The following is a 9,835-nucleotide window of genomic DNA, read 5'->3' as shown; positions in this document are numbered from 1 at the left end:
CTCAGTATATATACACCTGTTCTGAAAGGCCCCAGAGTCTGCAACACCACTAAGCAAGGGGCACAACCAAGCAAGTGGCACCATGAAGACCAATAAGCTCTCCAAACAGGTCAAGGACAAAGTTGTGGAGAAATACAGATCAGGGTTATAAAAAAATATCTGAAACTTTGAACATCCCCCGGAGCAGCACCATTTAATCCATTATTAAAAAATGGAAAGAATATGGCCCCACAACAAACCTGCCAAGAGAGGGCTGCCCACTAAAACTCACGGACCAGGCAAGGAGGGCATTAATCAGAGAGGCAACAAAGAGACCAAAGATAACCGTGAATGAGCTACAAAGCTCCACAGCAGAGATTGGAATATCTGTCCATAGGACCACTAACCTATACACTCCACAGAGCTGTGCTTTACGGGAAGAGTGGCCAGAAAAAAGCCATTGCTTATGGAAACAAATAAGCAAACGTGTTTGGTGTTCGCCAAAAGGCATGTGGGAGACCCCCCAAACACATGAATGATGGTACTCTGGTCAAATGAGACAAAACTTTAGCTTTTTGGCCATCAAGGAAAATGCTATGTCTCGTGCAAACTGAACAACTCACATCACCCCGAGAACCCCATCCCCACAGTGAAGCATGGTGGTGGCAGCATCATGCTGTGGGGATGTGTTTCATTGGCAGGGACTGGGAAACAGGTCAGAATTGAAGGAATGATGGATGGCACTAAATACAGGGAAATTCTTGCGGAAAACCTGTTTCAGTCTTCCAGAGATTTGAGACTGGGACGGAGGTTCTCCTTCCAGCAGGACAATGACCCTAAGAATACTGCTAAAGCAACACTCGAGTGGTTTAAGGGGAAACATTTAAATGTACTGGAATGGACTAGTCAAAGCCCAGACCTCAATCCAATTGAGAATCTGTGGTATGACTTAAAGATTGCTGTACACCAGCAGAACCCATCCAACTTGAAGGAGCTGGAGCAGTTTTGCATTGAAGAATGGGCAAAAATCCCAGTGGCTAGATTTGCCAAGCTTATTGAGACATACCCCAAGAGACTTGCAGCTGTAATTGCTGCAAAAGGTGACTCTACAAAGTATTGGCTTTGGGGGGGTTAAGAGTTATGCATGCTAAAGTGTCCAGTTTTTTGTCTTATTCTTGTTTGTTTCACAATAAAAATATTTTGCATCTTCAAAGTGGTAGGCATGTTGTGAAAATCCATTTTAATTCCAGGATGTAAGGCTACAAAGCATGAAAAATGTGAAGGGGGGTGAATACTTTCGCAAGCCACTGTACTTGTACATATTACCTTAATTACCTCAACCACCTCGTACCCCAGCACATTTACTCAGTACCGGTACTCCTTGTATATAGCCTTGTTGTGTTATTGTGTTACTTTGTAACCCTGCATTGTTCGGAAAGGGCTTGTAAGTAAGCATTTCACAGTAAAGTTTACACCTGTTGTATTTGACCCCTGTGACAATTTTCTTTATAGATTTTTATTCAAATGGGCAAAAATAGCTTTTTAGGAAGAAAAAACATTGCAAGAATTTTACTGACTGTCTGGGTGATCTGAGTGGGAGGGGGAAACTGAAAACTAGCTGTTATTGGCAGAAAGATTTGGAACTCTCTTTGTTATTGCTATATTAATCAATTTACCGCATTGTGATGTCACAATGGAAAGCTGAAATTCCACCCATGCAAACCTGCTGATTAGAAGGTCCTGTGTAGATTGTATTTTCAACCAGCAACTACTGTATCAGGAACAAACTTTTACAGTGTTAGTTTTGGCAGCTGATTTTACAACACAGGAAAAACTGCATTTTGACTGCACTGGGCCTCTGTTACACTGGCATTGTTGGTCATCGACTTACTCCTTAACTCTGCACCACACATTAAAGCTTAATCCATAAGAGCCCCTACCTGTAGCTTTTGAACACCCTGTGGTCCATAACCCTTTCCTTTGGCAGCTCTGACTGAATACCCTGCAGCTTCAACTGTAGGCCGTCATTGTAAACAAGAATTTGTTCTTAACTGACTTGCCTAGTTAAATAAAGGTTAAATAAAAAATAAAATAAATAAACTGTGAGGTTACCAGGAAGTCTTTTCACAGAGAGGAAGAGTACCACCCCCATCCACAGGCTTAAAGAGTAACTACAGCTTCATAGTCACAGAAACAGCAACTGCCTGCTCCACATTGCCCGCTCACCCAACCAGCAGCAAGCCACACACACATGCCCACAAACGCATCCATCACAATCAATTACTCACTCAATGCAGGTCTCACAACAGTTCGTTAATGTTCAATTACCAGTAAATGTTCAATAGCAAGCCTAAAACTGGGAAAAAGTTGCAACTCTGACAAGAACCATTAGAGTAAGTATGATAATAAGAACGATGATGATAATATTAAGGATGAGCACAAGAAGAGCACAAATAAATTCCCGGAAGCAGATGTACTGTAAAAAAAGGATGTGTTGTAACAACACTTGAACTAATGGCAAATTCTGTATTAAAATTATGACTACAGTATGTAATAATTATGAATATCCTTGGTATTATTATTAAAGTCCTGTAATCTCACTGTCCTAGTTTAATAACTTTTTAATTTAATAGACAAAAATGTGTGGGCTGTCCTAAATTTCAATGCCTGCTCAGCAAAAAAATCTATAATTATTTTGTACATTTGTCTGAATGTGATCTTATCTGCAATTACTATCTCCCCTCCCATGTATGCCTCTATTCTGTCTTTTGAAATAATTTATGACCGTGACTTCCCATTCATCTAGCTGAGATTTTGCTTCTAGCCTCAAGAGCAGCCATTTGCAATGATGGCACTTTGCCATCAAACTGAAAACCTAATTTCATGAAACAAGGGCCAAATGCTTAACAACCCCTCAAGTCCCACTAATTATACAGTAAAATCACTGATGTTTTCAGTATAGGGGAAAAAAACATGCCAGTAGCTCTAGCTCTTTTCTCATATACCCAGACTTCGCAGGAGGTTGGTGGCACCTTAATTGGGGAGGACAGGCTCATGGTAATGGCTGGAGCGGAATTAGTGGAATCACATGTTTTCCATGTGCTGTCCTCCCCTCAGCAGCCTCCACTGCCAGACTTTGACTCTGGATGTTGTTTTGCAGACACAACTGGTATACAGAAAATGCATAGTTTAAGTTTTGACTGTTTATTGGGTTTAGTTGTGTTTTTCCTGTAGTAGTGTTATGTTTCATCATCATCCTCCACATCCCCAGATCCCAGAGATTCTCAGCCCCTAGAGAAGCCAGTCCTAGCACTTGCCTCAAGTTTCATCAGATGGTATTTGAGGTAGCCTAGTGGTTAAGAGCATTAGGCCAGTAACTGAAAAGTTTCTGTTTGAATCCCTGAGCTGACTAGGTGAAAATCAGTTGATGTGCCCTTGAGCAAGGCACATAACCCAAGTTGCACTGGATAAAAGCATCTGGTAAAATGTTTATTGAAATTAGAAAAAAACTTTTCTGAATAAATAAAAAATGATTTAAGTGTTGACTGAAAGAAAATGCCTTTTGATCTCTATCTTGAACTCTTCTGTCTACTTTATGTTTTTAGTGGGAAAGTTCCCATTTTCTCAAGGTCTTACAAAAAGCACTTGAGTTTGAGGGACAAACAAGAGTTGGCCTACTTCTTATAAAAATACATATGACAAGTCTATTTCTGCATTTTCTCAAGGACATTTAAAAGTAGACTCCGCTACATGACATAGCTGCACAAAGTAAACAGTATTGTGGGTCATATTCCGTAACAACTAAGAGTGTTGAAACATGAAGCTAATGCTCTGACAGTGTGAAGCGAACTAATCCTTGCACATGTGCAGATACTGTGTTTGACTGTGTGAGCGCTAAGTCTTGCAACTTGCTCATCGCAATATCTGCAGTGCTGCTCGTGGCAACATAATTTAGATGATTCTACATATAATAAAGAGCGGCTGAACTAAGCGATTCTGCATGTGTTTTTCTGTGGCTCATTAAGAAAATGTGAGTCTTTGGGGTGTGTAATGTTCACTTTATCATACCCTGGCAGTTACTGCTGTTTGTCCCTCTTGAGTCATGGTAGCAACCACACAGTCACTACCACTTCTTCAAAATAGTCAGATTTAACATAAGATAAATCAATAAATCTGTGATGAATTTTGACAATGATTATTTCTTAGTCATGCAATTTTACATCTAGCTAAGGAGTTTGGTGCAGTATTTCTCCCCAAAAAATTTGCATGAAAAAATGAATCAGTGCACTGCAGACAGTATGGAGTCAGCTGCTGCTGGCTGCGTGCAGGACTGATTTCTGAGAACATGTCAACAACTTCATCATCAGCAAGCTGTCAAACTATCATAAATAAAGCATAAGCGGCTACACACTGTTTATCTGTGCCCAAAATCACTAGCTAGCTAGCTACGTTCCATCTCTGTGATTGTCAATGAAGTCAGGGATTTTCCTTCCATTCAAATCCATTGAAATTCCATTGAAATCATCTAAGCATTTTTCCGGGGGCGCCTAAGTCCAAAGAGTGTAAACTGGGTATTGACAAGTGGCAGTTGGGATGCAAGTGTCCATCTTTTCAGGACTCGTTTTGTTTTGTCTTACGTAATCAAGTCAGATTCCAAGGTTCCCCACTGGGCACAGACGTCAATTCCACGTTGGCTCAACGTAATTTCATTGAAATTATTTGGAAACAATGTTGATTCAACCAGTGTGTACCCAGTGGGTCTGTGTAATGGGCAGGTCTGCCTTGACTGTCTAGAGCAAGGGTATTAAACTCTTACCCTACGAGGTCCGGAACCTGCTGGTTTTCTGTTCTACCTGATAATTAATTGCACACAGCTGGTGTCCCAGGTCTAAATCAGTCCCTGATTAGAGGGGAACAATGAAAAAATACAGTGGAACTGGCTTCTAGGTCCAGAGTTGATTTTGAGGGGTCTAGAGGTTTGCTGCTATGATTGGATAGAGCGTACGTTTCTAAGGGCATTAAAATTCTCCCTAGTTGTTACAATCCTGTGTTAGTGGGCAAGTGGGCATGATTGTAAATCAAACCCAAACCTCATGTATGTCGTGCAGCGAAATGTGTAGCGAAATGCTTGTGCTTCTAGTTCCAACAATGCAGTAACAACCGACGAGTAATCTAACCTAACAATTCCACAACTACTACCTTATACACACAAGTGTAAGGGGATAAAGAATATGTACATAAAGATATATGAATGAGTGATGGTACAGAACGGCATAGGCAAGATGCAGTGGATGGTATCGAGTACAGTAAACACATATGAGATGAGTAATGTAGGGTATGTAAACAAAGTGGCATTGTTTAAAGTGGCTAGTGATACATGTATGCAGTAGATGATATAGAGAGTACAGTATATACATATACATATGAGATGAGTAATGTCAATGGTACTATGGTGTTAAATGCTGAGCTGTAGTCGATGAACAGCATTCTCACATAGGTATTCCTCTTGTATATTATATTAAGTGACATTGTTTAAAGTGCTAGTCATACATTTTTACATCAATTTCCATCAATTCCCATTATTAAAGTGGCTGGAGTTGACTCAGTATGTTGGCAGCAGCCACTCAATATTAGTGGTGGCTGTTTAACAGTCTGATGGCCTTGAGATAGAAGCTGTTTTTCAGTCTCTCGGTCCCTGCTTTGATGCACCTGTACTGACCTCGCCTTCTGGATGATAGCGGGGTGAACAGGCAGTGGCTCGGGTGGTTGTTGTCCTTGATGATCTTCATGGCCTTCCTGTGACATCGGGTGGTGTAGGTGTCCTGGAGGGCAGGTAGTTTGCCCCCGGTGATGCGTTGTGCAGACCTCACTACCCTCTGGAGAGCCTTACGGTTATGGGCGGAGCAGTTGCCGTACCAGGCGGTGATACAGCCCGACAGGATGCTCTCGATTGTGCATCTTTAGAAGTTTGTCAGTGCTTTTGGTGACATGCCAAATTTCTTCAGCCTCCTGAGGTTGAAGAGGCCCTGCTGCGCCTTCTTCACAACGTTGTCTGTGTGGGTGGACCAATTCAGTTTGTCCGTGATGTGTACGCCGAGGAACTTAAAACTTACTACCCTCTCCACTACTGTCCCGTCGATGTGGATAGGGGGTGCTCCCTCTGCTGTTTCCTGAAGTCCACAATCATCTCCTTTGTTTTGTTGACGTTGAGTGTGAGGTTATTTTCCTGACACCACACTCCGGGGGCCCTCACCTCCCCCCTGTAGGCCGTCTCGTCGTTGTTGGTAATCAAGCCTACCACTGTAGTGTCGTCCGCAAACTTGATGATTGAGTTGGAGTCGTGGGTGAACAGGGAGTACAGGAGAGGGCTCAGAACGCACCCCTGTGGGGCCCCAGTGTTGAGGATCAGCGGGGTGGAGATGTTGTTACCTACCCTCACCACCTGGGGGCGGCCCGTCAGGAAATCCAGTACCCAGTTGCACAGGGCGGTGTCGAGACCCAGGGTCTCGAGCTTGCTGACGAGTTTGGAGGGTACTATGGTGTTAAATGCTGAGCTGTAGTCGATGAACAGCATTCTCACATAGATATTCCTCTTGTCCAGATGGGTTAGGGTAGTGTGCAGTATGGTTGCGATTGCGTTGTCTGTGGACCTATTGGGGCGGTAAGCAAATAGGAGTGGGTCTAGGGTGTCAGTTAGGGTGGAGGTGATATGATCCTTGACTAGTCTCTCAAAGCACTTCATGATAATGGAAGTGAGTGCTACGGGGCGGTAGTCATTTAGCTCAGTTACCTTAGCTTTCTTGGGAACAGGAACAATGGTGGCCCTCTTAAAGCATGTGGGAACAGCAGACTGGGATAAGGATTGATTGAATATGCCCGTAAACACACCAGCCAGCTGGTCTGCGCATGCTCTGAGGACGCGGCTTGGGATGCCGTCTGGACCTGCAGCCTTGCGAGGGTTAACACGTTTAAATGTTTTACTCACATCGGCTGCAGTGAAGGAGAGTCCGCAGGTTTTGGTAGCAGGCCATGTCAGTGGCACTGTATTGTCCTCAAAGCGAGCAAAAAAGTTATTTAGTCTGTCTGGGAGCAAGACATCCTGGTCCGCGACGGGGCTGGTTTTCTTTTTGTAATCCGTGATTGACTGTAGACCTTGCCACATACCTCTTGTGTCTGAGCCGTTGAATTACGACTCTACTTTGTCTCTATACTGACGCTTAGCTTGTTTGATTGCCTTGCGGAGGGAATACCTACACTGTTTGTATTCGGTCATGTTTCCGGTCACCTTGCTCTGGTTAAAAGCAGTGGTTCGCGCTTTCAGTTTCGCGCGAATGCTGCCATCAATCCACGGTTTCTAGTTTGGGAATGTTTTAATCGTTGCTGTGGGTATAACATCGTCAAAGCACTTTCTAATGAACTCGCTCACCGAATCAGCGTATTCGTCAATGTTGTTGTTGGACTCAATGCGGAAAATATACCAATCCACGTGATCGAAGCAGTCTTGAAGCGTGGAATCAGATTGATCGGACCAGCGTTGAACAGACCTGAGCGCGGGAGCTTCTTGTTTTAGTCTCTGTCTGTAGGCTGGAAGCAACGAAGTGGAGTCGTGGTCAGCTTTTCCGAAAGGAGGGCGGGGGAGGGCCTTATATGCGTCGCGGAAGTTAGAATAACAATGATCCAGGGTTTTACCAGCCCTGGTTGCACAATCGATATGCTGATAGAATTTATGGAGTCTTGTTTTCAGATTAGCCTTGTTGAAATCCCCAGCTACAATGAATGCAGCTTCAGGATATGTGGTTAGTTCAGGGCCATCGATGTGTCTGCTTGGGGGGGAATATATACGGCTGTGATTATAATCGAAGAGAATTCTCTTGGTAGATAGTGCGGTCGACATTTGATTGTGAAGAATTCTAAGTCAGGTGAACAGAAGGACTTGAGTTCCTGTATGTTGTTATGATCACACCACGTCTCGTTAATCATAAGGCATACCCCCCCGCCCCTCTTCTTACCAGAAAGATGCTTGTTTCTGTCGGCGCGATGCGTGAAGAAACCAGCTGACTCCGACAGAGCCTCTCGAGTGAGCCATGTTTCCATGAAGCAAAGAACGTTACAGTCTCTGATGTCTCTCTGGAATGCTACCCTTGCTCGGATTTCATCAACCTTGTTGTCAAGAGACTGGACATTGGCAAGTAGTATGCTAGGGAGTGGTGCGCAATGTGCCCGTCTCCGGAGCCTGACCAGAAGACCGCTTCGTTTGCCCCTTTTACGACGCCGTTGTTTTGGCTCGCAGGCTGGGATCCGATCCATTGTCCTGGGTGGAAGGCAGAACACAGGACCCGCTTCGGGAAAGTCATATTCCTGGTCGTAATGATGGTGAGTTGACGTTGCTCTTATATTCAGTAGTTCCTCCCGACTGTATGTAATGAAACCTAAGATACCAATGTAAGAAATAACACGTACAAAAACAAAATACTGCATAGTTTCCTAGGAACACGAAGCGAGGCGGCCATCTCTGTCGGCGCCGGAAGTACAGGTCAGAACCGTCCAGAGTAGTGATGCTAGTCGGGCGGGAGGGTGAGGGCAGCGATCGGTTGAAGAGCGTGCACTTAGTTTTACTAGCATTTAAAAGCAGTTGGAGGCCATGGAAGGAGTGTTGTATGGCGTTGAAGCTCGTTTGGAGGTTTGTTAACACAGTGTCCAAAGAAGGGCCCGATGTATACAGAATGGTATCGTCTGCATAGAGGTGGATCAGAGAATCACCAGCAGCAAGAGCGGCATCATTGATATGTATAGAGAAAAGAGTCGACCCGAGAATTGAACCTTGTGGCACGCCCATAGAGACTTCCAGAGGTCCAGACAACAGGCCCTCCGATTTGACACACTGAACTCTATCTGAGAAGTAGTTGGTGAACCAGGTGAGGCAGTTCTTTGTGAAGCCAAGGCTATTGAGTCTGCCGATAAGAATGTGGTGGTGCAGTGGTCTAAGGCACTGCCTCGCAGTGCTAGCTGTGCCATTAGAGATTCTGGGTTTGAGCGCACGCTCTGTCGCAGCCGGCCGCGACCGGGAGGTACATGGGGTGACGCACAATTGGCCCATCGTCGTCCGGGTTGGGAAGGTTTGGCTGGCAGGGATATCCTTGTCTCATTGTGCACTAGTGACTCCTGTGGTGGGCCGGGCTCAGTGCATGCTGATCAGGTTGCCAGGTGTACGGTGTTTCTACTGACACATTGGTGCGGCTGGCTTACAGGTTGGATGTGTATTGTGTCAAGAAGCAGTGCGGCTAGGTTGGGTTGTGTTTCGAAGGACGCATGGCTCTTGACCTTCGCCTCTCCTGAGTCTGTACAGGAGTTTCAGTGATGAGACAAGACTGTAACTACTATGAAAAGGGGTAAAAATAAGAATGTGGTAATTGACAGAGTCAAAATCCAGGTTGATGAAGATGGCGGTTATGATATCGTTTAGGACCTTGAGCGTGGCTGAGGGGCCCCCATGACCAGCTCCAAAACCAGATTGCATAGCGGAGAAGGTACGGTGGGATTCAAAATGGTCGGTGATCTGTTTGTTAACTTGGGTTTTGAAGATTTCAGAAAGGCAGGGCAGGATGGATATAGGTCTATAACAGTTTGGTTCTAGTGTCTCCCCCTTTGAAGAGGCCCACAGGAGCTTTCCAGTCTATGGGTATCTCAGACAATACTAGTAATAGGGGTAGCAACAATTTCAGCGGATAATTTTAGGAAGAGAGGGTCCAGATTGTCTAGCTGAGCTGATTTGTAGGGATCCAGATTTTGCAGTTCTTTCAGAACATCAGCTGTCTGGATGAAGGAGAAGCGGGGTGGTTGGGCAAGTTGTTGCAGG

This window comes from Oncorhynchus clarkii, chromosome 16 (genome assembly GCF_045791955.1).
Source record: "Oncorhynchus clarkii lewisi isolate Uvic-CL-2024 chromosome 16, UVic_Ocla_1.0, whole genome shotgun sequence".
In the NCBI taxonomy this organism is placed as follows: domain Eukaryota; kingdom Metazoa; phylum Chordata; class Actinopteri; order Salmoniformes; family Salmonidae; genus Oncorhynchus; species Oncorhynchus clarkii.
This window is presented reverse-complemented; position numbering follows the sequence as displayed.